Source organism: Tenrec ecaudatus, chromosome 3 (genome assembly GCF_050624435.1).
Source record: "Tenrec ecaudatus isolate mTenEca1 chromosome 3, mTenEca1.hap1, whole genome shotgun sequence".
In the NCBI taxonomy this organism is placed as follows: Eukaryota; Metazoa; Chordata; class Mammalia; order Afrosoricida; family Tenrecidae; genus Tenrec; species Tenrec ecaudatus.
Genome location: NC_134532.1, coordinates 71631930 through 71649032, shown reverse-complemented (window position 1 = coordinate 71649032; position 17103 = coordinate 71631930). Strand labels below are relative to the sequence as shown.

The window sequence follows — 17103 nt, the reverse complement described above, 5'->3', positions numbered from 1 at the left end:
TTTATCTAGGCAGTATAAACCGTTACAACATCAGATATTAAATGAGACCCTGAGTTTCTATTTTTTTCCAACTTCTGTTGGGAGAGAGATGAAGCTTCCTACTCCTGTAAGGTGTTCCAGTCTTGGAAATCCACAGGGGCATTCTATCTGATCCTATAGGGTTACAATGGACTCCATAGCACTGAGGAGTGTTTGGTTTTTAGCCTTTTCCTCTTCATTGTAGATATATTCCTCTTAATTGTAGATGCTCAAATTCATTGGGTATATGGTGACATATATTTGGTCGCTGAGTCGGAATCAACTCCATGATGGTCCAGCTATGCTCTATCGTCCCCAGCCTTACCTGAAGCACCATGTGCCTTCCTGTTACAAATGAAAATGTAAGCACCTTTGAGGTCATTTCTGACAGGGACGTGATATGGCCTTCTGCCCGCTTAGGGAATGAACAAGCTGCCTGCTAAGAGAATGAAAAATTGATCCTGACAGAACTGGTCTGCTAAGCATCTTGTCTTGCAAGCCAGGCCCTGGAGGAAACAGGGTGAGCTTCCTGCCACAGGAATGTAGCCAGAAATAAATCTGAAGGGTCTTGACAAGAGCCATAGTTGCGAAGAAAATAGGCAGGAGACCCAAAGACTGCCTGAGCAACTGATTAGCGAGCTGAGGGACCATCTGGAGAGTTCCAATCTGCACCTCCCCCCCCCCACTTAAATATTCTTTTAAAAACAAGAAACGCTCCCCTCAACAGGCCTAACTCAACCCTCAAGAGGAAAAACCATTCTTGAGGTGAATTGTAATGATACTTAACATGTCTGCACCCCTTTAGAAAGACTCATTTCATTTCTTCATTTCTACTGAAGTTACCTTGATTTTTTTTTGTGAGTGAGAGTGAGTTAGTGAGTAAGTGAGAGAGTGAGTCAGTCAGTCAGTGAGAGAATGAGGTAGTGAGTGAGTAAATGAGAGAGTGAGCGAGAGTGAGTGAGAGAGTGAGTCAGTGAGAGAGTGAGTCAGTGAGAGAGTGAGTCAGTGAGAGAGTGAGTCAGTGAGAGAGTGAGTCAGTGAGAGAGTGAGACAGTGAGAGTGAGTGAGTGAGAGAATGAGTGAGTGAGAGAGTGAGTGAGAGAATGAGTGAGTGAGAGAGTGAGTGGGTGAGACAGTCGAAGTTACCTTAATTTTAAATAAAACTTTAGCTTGCCTCCTTTACTGTCGTGTGTGCACGTGAATGAGAGTGTGCCAGGAGTGTGGTTCCTTTAGATTCCCTAGAGTGCTGCAAAACTCGTCCCTCCAGCTCTATCAACCTGCCCACTGATGCAGAACATGGAATCTGTAGCTAACAAAGAGTACAGGTAGTCCGTGATTTACAATGGAATTCTCGTCTGACGAGTCCCTCCTGAGCCTGTTCTGAAGTAAGTAAGCTTTTTTCTGTCTCTCTATTTGCACTTGTGCAAGTTGTAGCAAGTGGCATAGCCTAGGATGAACATGACACAGAAGAAGGCCACTCGGCCTACCATGTTGGCGGCAATGGCATACCTGCAGACGCACAGCAAGCGGAAGACCATCTTACAACAGGGCTCCTCAATGTTGTGGGTGGGCACTACTTGGATTTCTTTTCGGCCACTGTCACCCACAGGCTCTGATGGACGTCACTCTCCTAGGACTGCAGGCTCCCTGCCCTCGGCCTCTTCCTGACTCCTGGTTTTGCAGCCCAGGAAAATATTCTTTTTGTGTGTGTGTTATTTTTAACTTTTCTTTTTTGTGAATTAGGTGAGGGATTACAGGTATACCTAGCTTTACATTCAACCATTTACACACATTCTGATTCAACGCAACCACTGCATTGGCTCACTGTACAATTGCTTATCTCACTGCCTCTTGTGTTTCCTTTTTCCACTCCATCTTTCCTCGTGCTCGGAATTTTGTCCTTGGATAAATGCTGCCCTTTTGATCTTATGAGGCTGGTGACCTTGACAGGAATTTGTTGAGTATAGTCCATTGCACTACTTGTTTCCATGTCTCCCTCTTCTTTCTTCTGGATTGGAAGACACCAACAGTTGCACCGTGGATGCTGCGCCTTTAAGACCCATCACTTCTTAGGGAGTGAGGATGTAGAGCATTAGTTTTGTGAACAATGTGCTGCCCATTGATCTTGGGGTCTCTAGAACCATGGTCCTGATTCCCCAAGCCCAGCAACTCATTTCCCCAGGTGTTCGGTTTTATCTAAGAGGCTTTCATAATTTGGGATCTTTTATGTTGCATCACATTTATAGTTATATTTGCAGCAAAATGAAACACACATATCCAAATACCCTCTGTCCAACCTACAGAGAGAGCAAGTAAATAATTTGAATACGGAGACTACACATCTGTCAAGAGAGGAACCAATGTGGTTTTGTCCAATAATTCTAAAATGGTCCTTTTATCCCCAAATAAATGACCAATATTTCGATGTAGACATTGGGGTTTTATTGTGCCATCAAACAGAGCATGGAACCAAACACTGTCTGGCCCTATGACGTCATCACAATTGTTCCTATGCTTCAGCTCATTGATGCAGCCACTTTGTCATCCATTTCATTACGGGCCTTCCTCTTTTTTTCTGTCCCTCTACTTTACCAAGATGTCCTTTTCCAGGCTTTGGTCTCTCCTGACCACATGTCCAACGTATGTAAGACGAAGCCTCACTGAGGAGCACGCTGGTCATGCTTCTTACAAGACAGATCCATTGGTCCTTGTAGGAGTCCATGGTACTGGCAATATTCTTCTCAAGCACCACAATTCAAATGCATCAGTTCTTTGGTCTTCCTTATTCAATGTCTAACTTTTACGTGCTTATGAAACAATTAAAAATTGCTCACTACAGGGGAATAACAAATGACCCAAAATCAGTAGCAAGGAAGGTGTAAGAGGCCTGGTAGGGATTGATCAAGGGCAATGTAACCAAGAGGAATTACTGAAATCCAAATGAAGGCTAAGTATGACACTGGGATAAGGGGAAAGTAAAAGCAAATAGAGGAAGGAACTAGGAAGCAAAGGGAATTTATAGAGGTCTAAATATAGGCATGTATGTATGTAAATATATTTATATATGATGATAGGGAAATATATCTATGTGGATATATGTATAGGTTTAGTATTAAGGTAGCAGATGGGCATTGGGTTTCCACTCAAGTGGTCCCTCAATGCAAGAACACTTTGTTCTATTAAATTGGCATTCCATGATGTTCATCTTCCCAACACAATCACCAAGACAAATGGGTGCATTAAGCAATTGTGGCGAAGAAAGTTGATGGTGCCTGGCTATCAAAAGATACAGCATCTGGGCATTTAAAGGCTTGAAGGTAAACAAGCAGCCATTTAGCTGAGAAGCAACAAAGCCCACATGGAAGAAGCGCACCAGCCTGTGTAACCACGAGGTGTCAAAAGGATCAGGTATCAGGCATCAAAGAACAAAAAATCATATCATTGTGAATGAGAGGGAGCGCAGATTGGGGACCCAAAGTCCATCTGTAGGTAACTGGACATTCCCTTACAGAAGGGTCACAAGGAGGAGACAAGCCAGTCGGGGTGCAATGCAGAAATGATGAAACATAAAAGTTTCCTCTAATTCTTAAAAGGTTCCCCCCTCACCCCCACCCCACCATCATGATACAAATTCTACCTTACAAAACCAGCTAGACCAGAGGATGTACACTGATACAGATAGGAACCAGAAACACAGGGAAACCAGGACAGATGATCCCTTCAGGACCAGTGGTGAGAGTGGCGATACCAGAGGGTGGAGGGAAGGTAGGGTAGAAAGGGAGAACCAATTATAAGGATCTACATATAACCTCCTCCCTGGGGAATGAACAACAGGGAGTTGGGTGAAGAGAGACATCGGACAGTGTAAGGTATGACAAAATAATAATAATGTATAAAGTATCAAGGGTTCATGAGGGAGGGAGGAATAGGGAGAGAGGGGGGAAATGAGGGACTGATACCAAGGGCTCAAGTAGCAAGCAAATGGTTTGAGAATGATGAGGGCAACAAATGTACAAATGTGCTTGACACGATGTATGTATGGATTGTGATAAGAGTTGTACAAGCCCCCAATAAAATGATTTAATAAATAAATACATACATACATAAAAATTGCTCACCTTAGTCCTCAATGTAATGTCCTTGCTTTTGAACATTCTAAAGAGCAGCAGGTTTACCCAAGGCAAAGCATCCTTGTGGATTCAAGCAAGCTGAAATCCTTGACAACTTCTATCTTTTCTCCATTTTTCATGATGTTATCTATTGGCCCAGTTGTGAGGATTTTGGTCTTCTTTACATGGAAGAGAATTTAATGTGGAAAGAGAATATAACTTGAGAGACAGAGTATGAATTCTTGGAATTAATCTCATAATTTCTATGCCATTACCTGTAATATAAAGATAATAATCACTATCTTATAAAACATATTAAAATTTGTGAAACATGAGGTATGTAGGATGCCCAGCATCTCAGAGGCGCTCAATAAATGGCAGTTATGATTTTCCTCACCTGAAACAAATTCTTCCTTACTTAAGTTTAGTAAGGCAACTAAACTCCCCAAACCAAACCCACTGCCTTCAAGGTGATTCTAAATCACAGCAACACTACACGACAGAGCAGAACTACTCCAATGGTTTCCAAGGCTACACCTTATTTTGGGAGCTAACAGCCTCCAGTAGTGGCTGGTAGATTTGAACCATTAACATTGAGGTTAACAGTCCAGTGGTTAACCCACTTTGTCATCAGACCAATCCATTTTAAATGGTGCATGGAAATATTTTTCCCATGTATAGTGTTTCCATGTTTCTTTTGTCCATTTTGGTGTTGTGCAAAATAGAACTAGCAATAGTCCTTTATCTCTTGTCTCTGGAACAATACAATATGATTTGTCATTGTGTAGCTAGACAAAAAATGTCAGATGTGTCTTAGCATTTCAATTTCAATAGATTTAAAAAAATCATTTTACTGTGGGCTCATACACCTCTTATCACAATCCATACATGCATCCATTGTGTCAAGCACATTTGTACATTTGTTGCCATTTTCATTCTCAAAACATTTGCTTTCTACTTGAGCCCTTGGCATCAGCTCCTCACATTTTCCCCTCCCTCCTTGCTTCCCTCTCTCTCATGAAACCTTGATAATTTATAAATTATTATTATTTTGTCATATCTTATACTTTCTGATGTCTCCCTTCACCTAAATTTCTGTTGCCCATCCCCCAGGGAGGAGGTTTGACTTCAATAACTTTAAAATGTTCCTCAAGATTAAATTAAAATATGAAATTTTGCTTTTTATTGAATATTTTATTTTCATTAAAAAATTTTTACTGGGGGCTCATTCAACTCTTACCACAATCCGTACATACATCAATTGTATAAAGCACATTTGTATATTCATTACCCTCATTATTCTCAAAATATTTGCTCTCCATGTAAGTCCCTGGCATCAGTTCCTCATTTTTCCCCTTCCCTCCACGCTCCCTCCTCCCTCATGAACCCTTGATAATTTATAAATTATTTTGTCATATCTTACACATAGGCTTTTCCATTTTTGTCAGTGGCTTTCTTTTTTTAACATTTTATTAGGGGCTCATACAACTCTTATTATAATCCATACATACATCAATTGTATAAAGCACATCTGTACATTCTTTGCCCTCATCATTTTCAAAGCATTTGCTCTCCACTTAAGCCCTTTGCATCAGGTCCTCTTTTTCCCCCTCCCTCCCCACTCCCCCTCCCTCATGAGCCCTTGATAATTTATAAATTATTATTTTGTCATATCTTGCCCTGTCCGGCGTCTCCCTTCACCCCCTTTTTCTGTTGTCCTTCTCCCAGGGAGGAGGTCACATGTAGATCCTTGTAATCGGTTCCCTCTTTCCAACCCACTCACCCTCTACCCTCCCAGCACCACCCCTCATACCCCTGGTCCTGAAGGCATCATCTGCCCTGGATTCCCTGTGCCTCTAGCTCCTATCTGCACCAATGTACAACCTCTGCTCTATCCAGACTTGCAAGGTAAAATTTGTATCATGATAGTTGGGGTAGAGGAAGCATTTAGGAACTGGAAGAAAGCTGTATTCTTCATCGGTGCTACATCGCATCCTGACTGACTCATCTCCTCCCTAGACCCCTCTGCGAGGGGATCTCCAGTGGCCGACAAATGGGCTTTGGGTCTCCACTCCGCACTTCCCCCTTTATTCACTATGGTAAGATTTTTTTTCTGATGATACCTTATATCTGATCCCTTCGACACCTCGTGATTGCACAGGCTGGTGTGCTTCTTCCATGTGGGCTTTTTAGCTTCTGAGCTAGATGGCCACTTTTTTACCTTCAAGCCTTTAAGACCCCAGACACTATTTCTTTTGAAAGCTGGGCACCATCAGCTTTCTTGGCCACATTTGCTTATGCACCCATTTGTCCTCAGCGATCGTATCATGGAGGTGTGCAGCCAATGATATGATTTTTTTGTTCTTTGATGCCTAATAACGGATTCCTTCAGAACCACATGATCACACAGGCTGGTGTGTTCTTCCATGTGGGCTTTGTTGCTTCTGAGCTAGATGGCCACTTGTTTATCTTCAAGCCTTTAAGACCCCAGACACTATATCTTTTGATAGCAGGGCACCATCAGCTTTCTTCACCACATTTGCTTGTTTATCCGCTTTGTCTTCAGCGGTTGTGTTGGGAGGGTGAGCATCATAGAATGCCAATTTAATAGAAGAAAGTATTCATGCATTGAGGGAGTGCTTGAGTAGAGGCCCAAGGTCCTTCCACCACCTTAATACTAAACCTATAAATATAGGCACATAGATCTATTTCCACATCCATATATATATACACACATATATATACATATGTGCATGTCTTTGTCTAGACCTCTATAAATGCCCTTTGCCTCCTAGCTCTTTCCTCTATTCCCCTTGACTTTCCTCCTGTCCCACTATCATGCTCCATCCCCACCTGGGTTACAGCTATACCTTTTCGTTTCCTTACCCTTGATCATTCCCTACCAGGCCTGCCATTCCCACCTCACCACCAATTTGGATCCCTTGTTGTTCCCTTGTCCCTGGGTTTAACACTACTTCCTTACCCCCCACCTCCCCATATCCCATGTCCCCCCAGAACTGTCGGTCCCGTTGTTTTTCCTCCAGATAGTTCATCCAGCCTGTCTTATTTAGATAGACCTGTGGAGATAATAACATGCACAAAAACAAGACAGAGGAAAACAAAGTAACAGTATACAACAAAACAATAGCAACAATCCACTGACAAAAACCAAAACAAAGCACATCAAGAAAGAAAAGCTTGTAGTTAGTTCAAGGATCATTCGTAATTTTGTTATGGAGACAATAGGATTAGAAAAATTTGGTCTTAATGATAAAAGGGAGTCAGCTCCTGATTTCCACTGATTTTCATTTTATTTTTGTTTTCTTTCTCATGTCTAGCACAACCACTGTGACTTTTGTAACTTAAAAGTCTTCTCTTCTACAAATTCTCCCCTGTCCACTTTTCTCCATAGGAGATTTCATTGGAAAGCATGTGGTGAATGAGGGTTTCATAAAAGTAGATTTTAGCAGCTAACATTGGAACCAGCATGTAAATGAAGCATTGTGAAGCTCTTTAATGCAAGCTATACAATGTAAGAAATCATCCGTCTTTATGTTAAACGCTTTTAAACAAGAGAGTCCTTGCTTCTCTTTTGAGAATCACTGAGTTTCCTTACTTATCCAGAAGATGTTGTATATTCTAGAACATGGTCTCTTCAACAAGATGTTTCTCTGATCTCAGCCAGTATTTTAATTTCAAAGAATTCCAACCTGCCCACCTGTCCTGCCTCATAAAAAAAGGAAAAAATTTTGAATTCATGGTCATTGCGTCGTGCCTCCTCATAGCAACCCTACAGGAGAGGGTGGAACCACCGCTGTGAGTTTTGGAGACCATAATTAATTAAAGCAGGAGCTGATACCAAGGGCTCAAGTAGAAAGCAAGTGGTTTGAGACTGATGATGGCAACAAATGTACAACTATGCTTGACACAATGGATGTATATATGGATTGTGATAAGAGTTGTAAGAGCCCCCAATGAAATGATTTTAAAAAAAAAAAAAAAAAAGAAAGTTCATCTTTGGAGCCACTGAAGGATTTGAACTGCTGACCTTGAAGATTGCAGTCATACCAGCAACCACTAATAGGCTGCAATAAAATAACTCAAATGTAATATTGAATTGACTGCTTATCCATTTCACATGTTCATAAATTCACAAAAAGAGGTATTGTTAAGTCAGTTCTTACAACAATTCCATGGACAAGGAGGATTAAAATTTCATAGAACAATGCCACTAGAAGATAATGGAATTTTCCTTGAATGGTGTGCCGTCTCTTGTGTTCCACAGAATGAAACTGGTAGAGGTTTTCGGGTTTTTCTACTGAGCTGCCTTTCCAAACTCCACCCTCACTGCCGCAGAGTTATTCGGACTCATTACGACCTTAGAGAACTGGGCAGACCTGCTCCTGTCAATTTCAGAGACAGTAACTGTGGATCGGAGTAGAGAGTCTGCCCGTATTTCAGCAGAGCAGGTGGTGGTTTCGATGTGCTGACTTCACAGTCAGCAGCCGCACATTACCTCTGTGCCAGCAGGGCTCCTTTGAATGAGTTCAAACCTCCATCCGTTTGATTAGTAGTTGAAAGCTTAATCGATAGTGCCGTGGATCCCTAGTATAAGGACTAATTGGTGACACTGCGGTTAACTGTTCAGCTGCTGGCCAAAGGTTTGATAGATGGAAGTTAGCAGCCACTCTGTGAGAGAAAGATGTGACATTTGTTTGCATACAGACTCCAGGCTGGGAAAAGGTAGTGGGCAATTCTACACTGTTCGGGGGCCCTGGTGAAGTGTTTGGAATCTTTCCAAAGGCAGATTTCCAACAACTTTCTCCTGGGAAGCAGTTGGTAGGTTCAAACCTCTGCCCTTTCCGTTAGCAACTGAGTGCTTAACTATTGTGTCACAAAACTCAAACCAAACCCGCTTCGTTGGGGTTGATTTTTAACCAGAGGGACAGGATTTCCAAGGCTGCAAAGCTGTACAGCACCAGTGGGTGGTTGGGAATTGGTAGCTTTTCAGTTAGTAGCTGCACATTTAACCATTGCCAACCAAACGAAAACCTAAACTCACTGCCATTGAGGGGACGTGACATATAGTGACTCCTATGGGTAAAAACACATGCTATTGGGTCAATTCTGAGTCATAGTGACTGGGCACTTCTACCCTGTGCTCTGGAGCCACTATGCACTGGAATTGACTCAATATCAATAGGGTTTTGTTGTTGTTGCTATTAACTAATCAAAACTCAGAACCAACACCACTGTTATAGAATCAATTATGACTTCATAGCAACCCTATGGGGCTAAATATAACTGCCCTTTGGGTTTATGAGACTAAACCTTTATGGAAGCAGACGGCCTGCTCTTTCTCCTACAATAGCAGACTGAGTGGTGGGGCAGGGGCAGGGGGGCAAGGGTTGGTGGTAGTGGGGGAAACAGCCTGAAGTTGCAGAAACGTAATACTATGAATGTATTAGTCCTGATTTACTTGTTAGTGTTTAACAAAATGCACTAGTACATAGCCTCAAGAATGATAAACATAGAGACTTTGTTTATATATGGATACAGGTGCACAAATTAAGTTTAAGAGTTGAGAAAAAATTTGTTAAATTCAGAAAAATCTGTGCACCAAAGTTCAGTATTTTCATTTTATTGCTGTGGTTTAAGGATCAACAGACCAGCACCATAGATTGAAAATGCAGGGGCACTAGCAATTTTAGGCCAAATTGAATACCTTCACACTAGAGTAATACCAGAGACTTTTTGGTCTTGTACAATTGTTTGTATCTTATGCATATATGCCTTTTGGGTTTCATAAAAATATGCTGTAATTGCAAAAATAATCTTTGACATTTAGAAGATAATTTTTTGAAGAGGCAGAAAAACAGAAACATTTTTTTCTTTTTAGTTTATTCATAAATTAACCTACAGATATACCTTAGAAGTCATGCGATTCTCTTTAAATGTGCTGTGATATTTATAAAACATATATGTGTCACATCTGAATATATCCATCTCAGGGTAGATTTAGGAGCAGGTGTAGATATGATCTTTCCTTAGCTCAACAAGTTTTAATTCACTGTGCAATTTATAGTGTGAAACGATCCAGCTACCTCTTCCTCCTAATGCCTGAGTAAACAACTGTAGCAATCTCTCTTTATAACAGAAGAGAAGAAATTCGGGTTCTGTTTCTACCTCAAGTTAAACCTATTATAGGAAAAAAATATTTCAAGATATCTAAGGGCTATCACATGGAGAATCATCATAATTCTCAAATAAATAAAAACAAATGAAGTTCCCATCTAGCTCACTGGGACCAATTTTAAGAAAGGTGTAGCAGCTTCATGTTGCCCATTGGTCCATTCATAAAGTCTGTTCACAAACACCATCCTCTAAGAGTGACACCATGAGCTAAAAATAAATAAACTAATTTTTTCATCAATTTACTTTACAATTTTACCAAGCGCTTCTGATTTTTATTCATTTTTAAAACAGTGAATAAGAATATGATGAAACCTCTAGCATCATATAATTTATTTTCTGGTCTTACTTGCTTACAAACAGAAGGGTATCACTTTGAGCCCACTTAGAAATGCTTTGGGAGAAAGGCGTGTCCTCATTTCAAAATATCAGCCAATGAAAATCCTATAGGGCACATTCCCACTCTGGTACACACCAAGTTCCATGACTCAGAACTGACTCCATGCCAAGGCAACTGGTTCTGGTGTGCCCTCGGGAGAGCATGAGAGCCCCAGGGCCATGGCCGAGCTCCTCCACATGCTCGCTCCAGGGCAGCACCTGGAAGAGAGTGGCCAAGGTGACTGTGCATAGACTAGATGAGGGACTCCTCTTGGAGATCAAGGTTGGACAAGGCCTACAGCTTATATTTGTTTTACTCTCAGATTTTTGGTCCCTCTACCAAGCTGTTGTACACAAAATTACATGCTACAATTTATCTCTAAGAGACTTATAATTAAAGGAGAAGAGAGGAGAGAAAGACATACTTTATTAAGACAAAATTGGGAAACACAGGTGGAGGGCTTGGTCTCCCTGAGTTGAGGATATACAATTGGGAGTTCAGGTAGACATAGGAGCTAGAGCTTCCGGGGACAGTAGCAGAGAGTGGGCTACGGAGATCTGCATGTACTCCTCCCAAGTCTTTGGCTGAACTGACGTGTGTGTGTGTGTGTGTGTGTGTGTGTGTGTGTGTGTGTGTGTGTGTGTGTGTGTAAGAAAAGTAAGTGAGACTAGGGAAGGCATCAGGGTGAAACAATGTCCAGAACTCAAATGAGCTTGGGAATATTGTCCTTTCCACCAACCAGAGGAGAACATCTCAAATCCCGGGGGATCAAGTTGAGTACAGAGAGGGGTACTGACTCAGTAGGGATATTTTTATTCATCCTAAGTACTAATTGGAAGCTAGCAGATGCCTGTTTTTTCTGCAGCAATTGAGATTTTATATTCTAAAACCTGCCTTTGTCTTGAAATTATTTGAACATTTTTTGTGCCTGATTTCCAAGTGCATGTTTTTTACACTACAAACAGCTTTGCAATAATTGCAAGAAGTTTCTGTGTGAAAAAAGACATGGAAATGGGAATGGGACTGATTACAGTGAAAGACACTGTATGCTGTACACCAATGGGAAGGGACAACAAGTGGTTTAGGAGTTCAGCTGAGGCACTAGAGACCACATTTAGGCGTGAAAAGTTGAGACCCAGAGCCAGGAAGCTGATACTGTGGCATAGTAACCAACTAATTAAAATGGTTTCACTGGAATATGTGGAACTTCTTTGATGCTGATAGGGGAAGGAGAGCTCCGAAAAGGAAGGTAAAGGAAGATAATACAATCTGGGTAAAGTTATTAATGTCACTGAATTGAACACGTAGAATCTGTTGGATTGTGTATATTCTGCCGTGTCTATCCTTAACAACAATTAAACTATATATATATATATATATAAAAGCTCAGATTAATGGTAATTTTTGATAACAAAATCAGTGCAATCGGTGTTACTGAATTTATAATGAACTTTAAAGCAAATAAAACTTTTCTTGGTAGAGCATAGACTCCAAAATCTATTTGATCTACTGTCCCTTTTTCAAAACAAAATTACTCACTGCTCCCTCTCTCCCCAGCAGTTAAAACCTTCTGTACCACAGCCCATAGTCTAGGATAAAGTGTAGGCATCTGCCCTTCCAGCCCCCTGGATCCTTCCAGCATCCCCAGAGGACAGTATCACTCCCTTTGGGAAACACTGGGAAACAGCCACTTAGTTCAACATGGCATTCATAGTTTCCCCCTTTCTAATAGCAGATCTATGAATAGTAAATGATAAAAACAAAATACACAGGCTGGATGGAGACTATGAACCCATGATTATTTTCTATTAAGACCTGGAAAACAGAAAGCAAATGAATAACTGCTGATGGCTGAATTAGAAAGGAGGAATAAATGTGATGTGGGTTCCATCAGGTATTTTCTTGCCAAATGAATTCATTACCTGGAGGAAGCCAGACGTTCTGTGTGGGTCTTGTTTGGAAGGAAGTCCGCAGAAAGGGGAGATCGGAGCAGATGGTGGTTGCAGAAGAACACACTCCCTGAAACCCCCTGGCCATCCAGCACTCGTGGTGACCCCCTTGTGGGTTTCCGAGACGGTAACTGTTTATGGGAATCAAAAGCCCAGGCTTTCTTCCACGGAGCTGCTGATGGTTTTGAACTGTCCACCATGCAGATTGCAGCCCAAAGCTTAGTCATCACCCACCAGGGCTCGGACAGCATAGTTATTTAACAGCACAGTTTAGAAAGTCAGACACAGAAGCCAGATCCCAGTTCTACCATTTGCTGATTATGCAGCCGTGGACGCGTTATTTAACCTCTCTGAGACTCAGCTGTTCTTATTTGGAAAATTAGTTGATGATAATCAGTTTCAAAAAGCTCTTCTTTGAATCAGACATTCCTTGCTGTGAAATCAATCACTCTAAAGCAGTACCTGACCAAAAGCGATCCTGTCAAAGGGACTTCTTTCGCCCCACGTTACAAATCCCTTCTTTTCTTGATAACTTTCGATTTCAAGAGATATGGCTGGGTAAGGAGTCAGAGACCGCCTGGGACCGGGGGCCAGCTGTTCTCAGTAAAAGAGGAAGGTAGAGTCCATTCAATCAGATTAAGATTAGACCTTTGACCTTCTACTTTTCTCTTTCCTCTCTTTTATAAGCCTTGTTGTACTGAGTTTCTTCAAACTCCTTGTTTCAGCTGGAATCAAAATGGTCTCCGTGTATGCATGCTGAATAACAGCGCAGAATGAAAGGTATGTTCACATTTAATTCAATTGGACTGTTTTTACAGCATTTACCAAAGACTTGTCTTATCCCCCCAATTTCTACCACCTCGGTTTTGAGTCAGCAACCCCACATGTTTCAGAATAGAATGATTCTTTCTAAGATTCTCTTTGGCTAAGTTTTGGGGTCCTTCCTGGTATTGTTGTACGTGAACCAGACAAGAAACAAGAAGGAAAACAGTTTATTAAAGGGGGACAGAAAAGAAAAAAAAAACCTGCGCAGGGACCAGCCACCTGAATTTAAAGAGAGTGACTGGTCCCGATCGCTCACAGACTTGGGTTTTCATAGGGTGGGGTGAACAATGGGGCTTTGCAGCTGTGCAAGCAAGCAAGCAGGAACAGAAGCAGACCTTGCAGTTAGCCTTGACATTTTAAAACTTTTTCTTCTTTGAGATAGATGTGTGGCCTTATCTTGCAGCTGCTATTTTCTGGCCAATGTTTGCTTGACCTTAACCTCAGGGGAATTTCCATAGCTTGATACAAAGTAGAGACTGCTACCAGATGGTTCCACTCAGGCTAACCATCACAGTGTACCCCAATCCCCCATCTTTTGATTATCTCATTTGATGGTTTGCCTCATCACAGCCCGGTGAAAGCAACACACAGAGATGTAAATGAGTGAACATACACAAGGCACTGAGAACAATGCCCGGTGCACTGTTGTTATTGTTAGAAGCGTCCAGCTCATTCTGACTCTTCACGACTCTACCGACAACAGAAGGAAACCTTATCAAATCCTGCAACACCCTCCCAAACGGAGGGGTGAATAATGGATCGAAATGTGTGAACGTTGAGCATTGAATAAGGGAGACCCAGGTAGAGTGTATGCATTTGAATTTGGGTGCTTGGGGATAATGTTGAAAGGATTGTCTTGGAAGAACTGTGGTCAGAGTGCTCCTTGGAGGCCAGGATGGCTAACTTCGTCTTACACACTCTGGACATGCTGTCGGCAGACACCAGTCCCTGGAGAAGGATGTCATGCTTGGTAAAGTGGAGGGGCAGCGAAACAGAGGAAGGCCTTTGAGGTCGTTTATTGTGCCAAGCTGGCCGATAAACACATGTGGGGTTAATTGAAGGGCAGAGGTATAAATGGCTCGGTGAGCCTCACCTTTGGCCTGCTCGGGTCTCTTTCTTTGTGATGGTAGGACCAGGGTGCAGCTGCCTTAGCAGGTCCCTGCTTCAGCTTTCAAGGCTTACTTCCTGCAAGACATCCCCAGGGAGAAGCCACATGGACCTACCCCCATGCAGCCCTGGGTGCTGGAGCAGCTGTGTGGAGACCCCTGCCAGTGCTGAGATGCTTACATGTTCCCTGATTCGGCTTTCCTCCTGCAGTCGGCGTCATTGCATGTGTTTTGTGAGATTGAGGACTTTGTGGATTGGTGTCAGACATATGAGGTAATGTTGGACTTGTGGGCTTGGGCAGCACTAGGTTGGGATATTTTCTTTATGTGCACTTACCCTTTATATGAAACTCTCTTTTATGCGTATGAGTTTCTATGGATTTGTTTCTCTAATGTACCCTAACACAGCCTTCAATGAGGTGGATTGACCCAGTGTCTGAAACAATAGGCTTAAGCAAAGCAGCGGTTGGGAGGATGGCTCAGGGCAGTGTAGTGTGTAGTTCTTTTGTGCGTAGGTTCACTATGGATCAGAACTGACCGTATGGTACATAAGAACGAGAACACTATCCTAGTCCCAAGGAGCTGGAGATGAAAGTCGTCCCACATGTCCTACTCTTCCAAGATGCTACTCTGCTCCAGTGTTCCCTGCTGCTCTGGCGCCTGGGTTCTGTGATTTGCTGCGACTTCCCCCAGAAACTCATGAAATGCCTCACCTGGCAGTTGTGATTTTCAGTCTTAACTCCGAAGGTCAGGCAGAGGTGAGCTAAATGCAAGATCCAGAGCCAGAAACCCCAAATGACTAAAAGTCACAGCAGGTGTTCTGGCTTCCAGGGAAGCTCAGCCAGGAAACAGGTATGATTTTCTAGGTGTTAACGTGTGTGTTAGATGTGTGTTCAATAGTAACATTTTATATATCTCATCCAAGGAAAACCAAGAGTGGTGTCTTAAGTCACACCCTCTACTAAGGAGGAGTTTTTAAATGCCCCTAAGGAAACAAAGGGTTTGTCTTGGCTCATACCCTCTATTGAAGTCCTGTCTAATCTCACCCTAATCTTGTCTGTTAGTATAGCAGAAAATGCCCTCCAGAATGGGATTCTAAGCCCAGAGTTATATCACTTGAGGAATTATGGCTAGAAGGGCCGTATAAATTGACTACAACTCAGTGCTTCGGAGTTGGTGGCTTCTGTAGGTACTGCCACTTTAGGCAGGGCTAGCACACATGCTCCTATGGTGGCTTTACTTCTTCTTTCTTTTAAAACAGTTTTATGGGCACTTCCTCCACACATCATAAATTCAATCGTTCAATCATATCAAGAAGAGTTGTGCATTCATTACCACAATCCATTTTAGAACATTTTCTTCTTCTGTTACTCATTGTTAGTGTAATTTTTTAATCATGGCAAAATACATACTGAACAAAACATTCTCCAATGCAACACCCTCTTTGGTTTATAAATCATTTTGTTGGGGGGGGGGCTCTTACAGCTCTTATAACAATCCATACATCAATCATATCAAATGCATTTGTATATATGTTGCTATCATCATCTTCAAAATATTTTCTTTCTACTTGAGCCCTTGGTCTCAGCTCCTCCTTTTACCCTCCCTCCCCTACCCTCCCATTCTTGTGAACCCTTGATAAATTACAAATTATTATTTTCATAACTTACACCACCTGCTGTCTATCTTCACCGACATTTATATTGTTCATACCCCTTGGGGGGGGGGGGAGCTTCACGTGGATTACTATGATCAGTTCCTCCTTTCTTCCCTTCTCCTTCCTTGTATCACTGCTCCCATTAATGTTCCTGAGGGGTTTATCTGTCTTGGATCCCATGTGTTGACAGCTCTTATCTGAACCGGTGTATATGCTCCAGTCTAACCGAATGTGTAAGGTAGAACTGGGGTGATGATAGTGGGGGGTGGGAGGAGGGAAGCATGAAAAAGTCGAGGAATGTTGTGTGTTTTCTTGGTGCTATACTGCACCCTGGATGACTTGTCCCTTCTTTGTTATGTTTCTGTGAGGGAATGTCCAATTGTCTGCATATGGGCTTTAGGTTTCCACTCCAATTGCCCTCATTCACATTGGTATGGTTACTTGTTTTTGGTCTTCTGATGGCTGACGCCTGATCCAATCGACACCTTGTGACCACACAGGTTGGTGTGCTTCTTCCATGTGGGCTTTGCAGCTTCCCTGCTAGATGGCTACTTGTTTAACTTCAAGCCTTTAAGACCCCAGATGTTGTATCTTTTAATAGCAAGGCACCATCAGCTTTCTTCACCACATATGCTTATGCACCCATTTTGTTTTCAGTGATCGCGTTGAGTAGGTGAGCATCACAGAATGCCAAGTTATTAGAACAAAGTGGCTCTGGGATGGCTTATTCTTATAGATCCAGTAGAGTGGAAAAACTGACCAATCCCTCTAGTAGGGTTTCCCATATCCTATTTTCATGGTGCCAACCATTCAGTTGCAAAAACTACGGAGAAAAGATCCATATTAAATAAATTCACTTCACCACAAA

The 17103-nt window shown here is 42.1% G+C and overlaps 1 pseudogene; it reads right to left on the bottom strand.

Annotated features, from left to right (window-relative positions):
• Window positions 1-1427: 1427 nt before the first annotated feature.
• The window catches only part of LOC142442281 (partner of Y14 and mago-like), a 37384-nt pseudogene continuing 21708 nt past the window's right edge, over window positions 1428-17103 (bottom strand).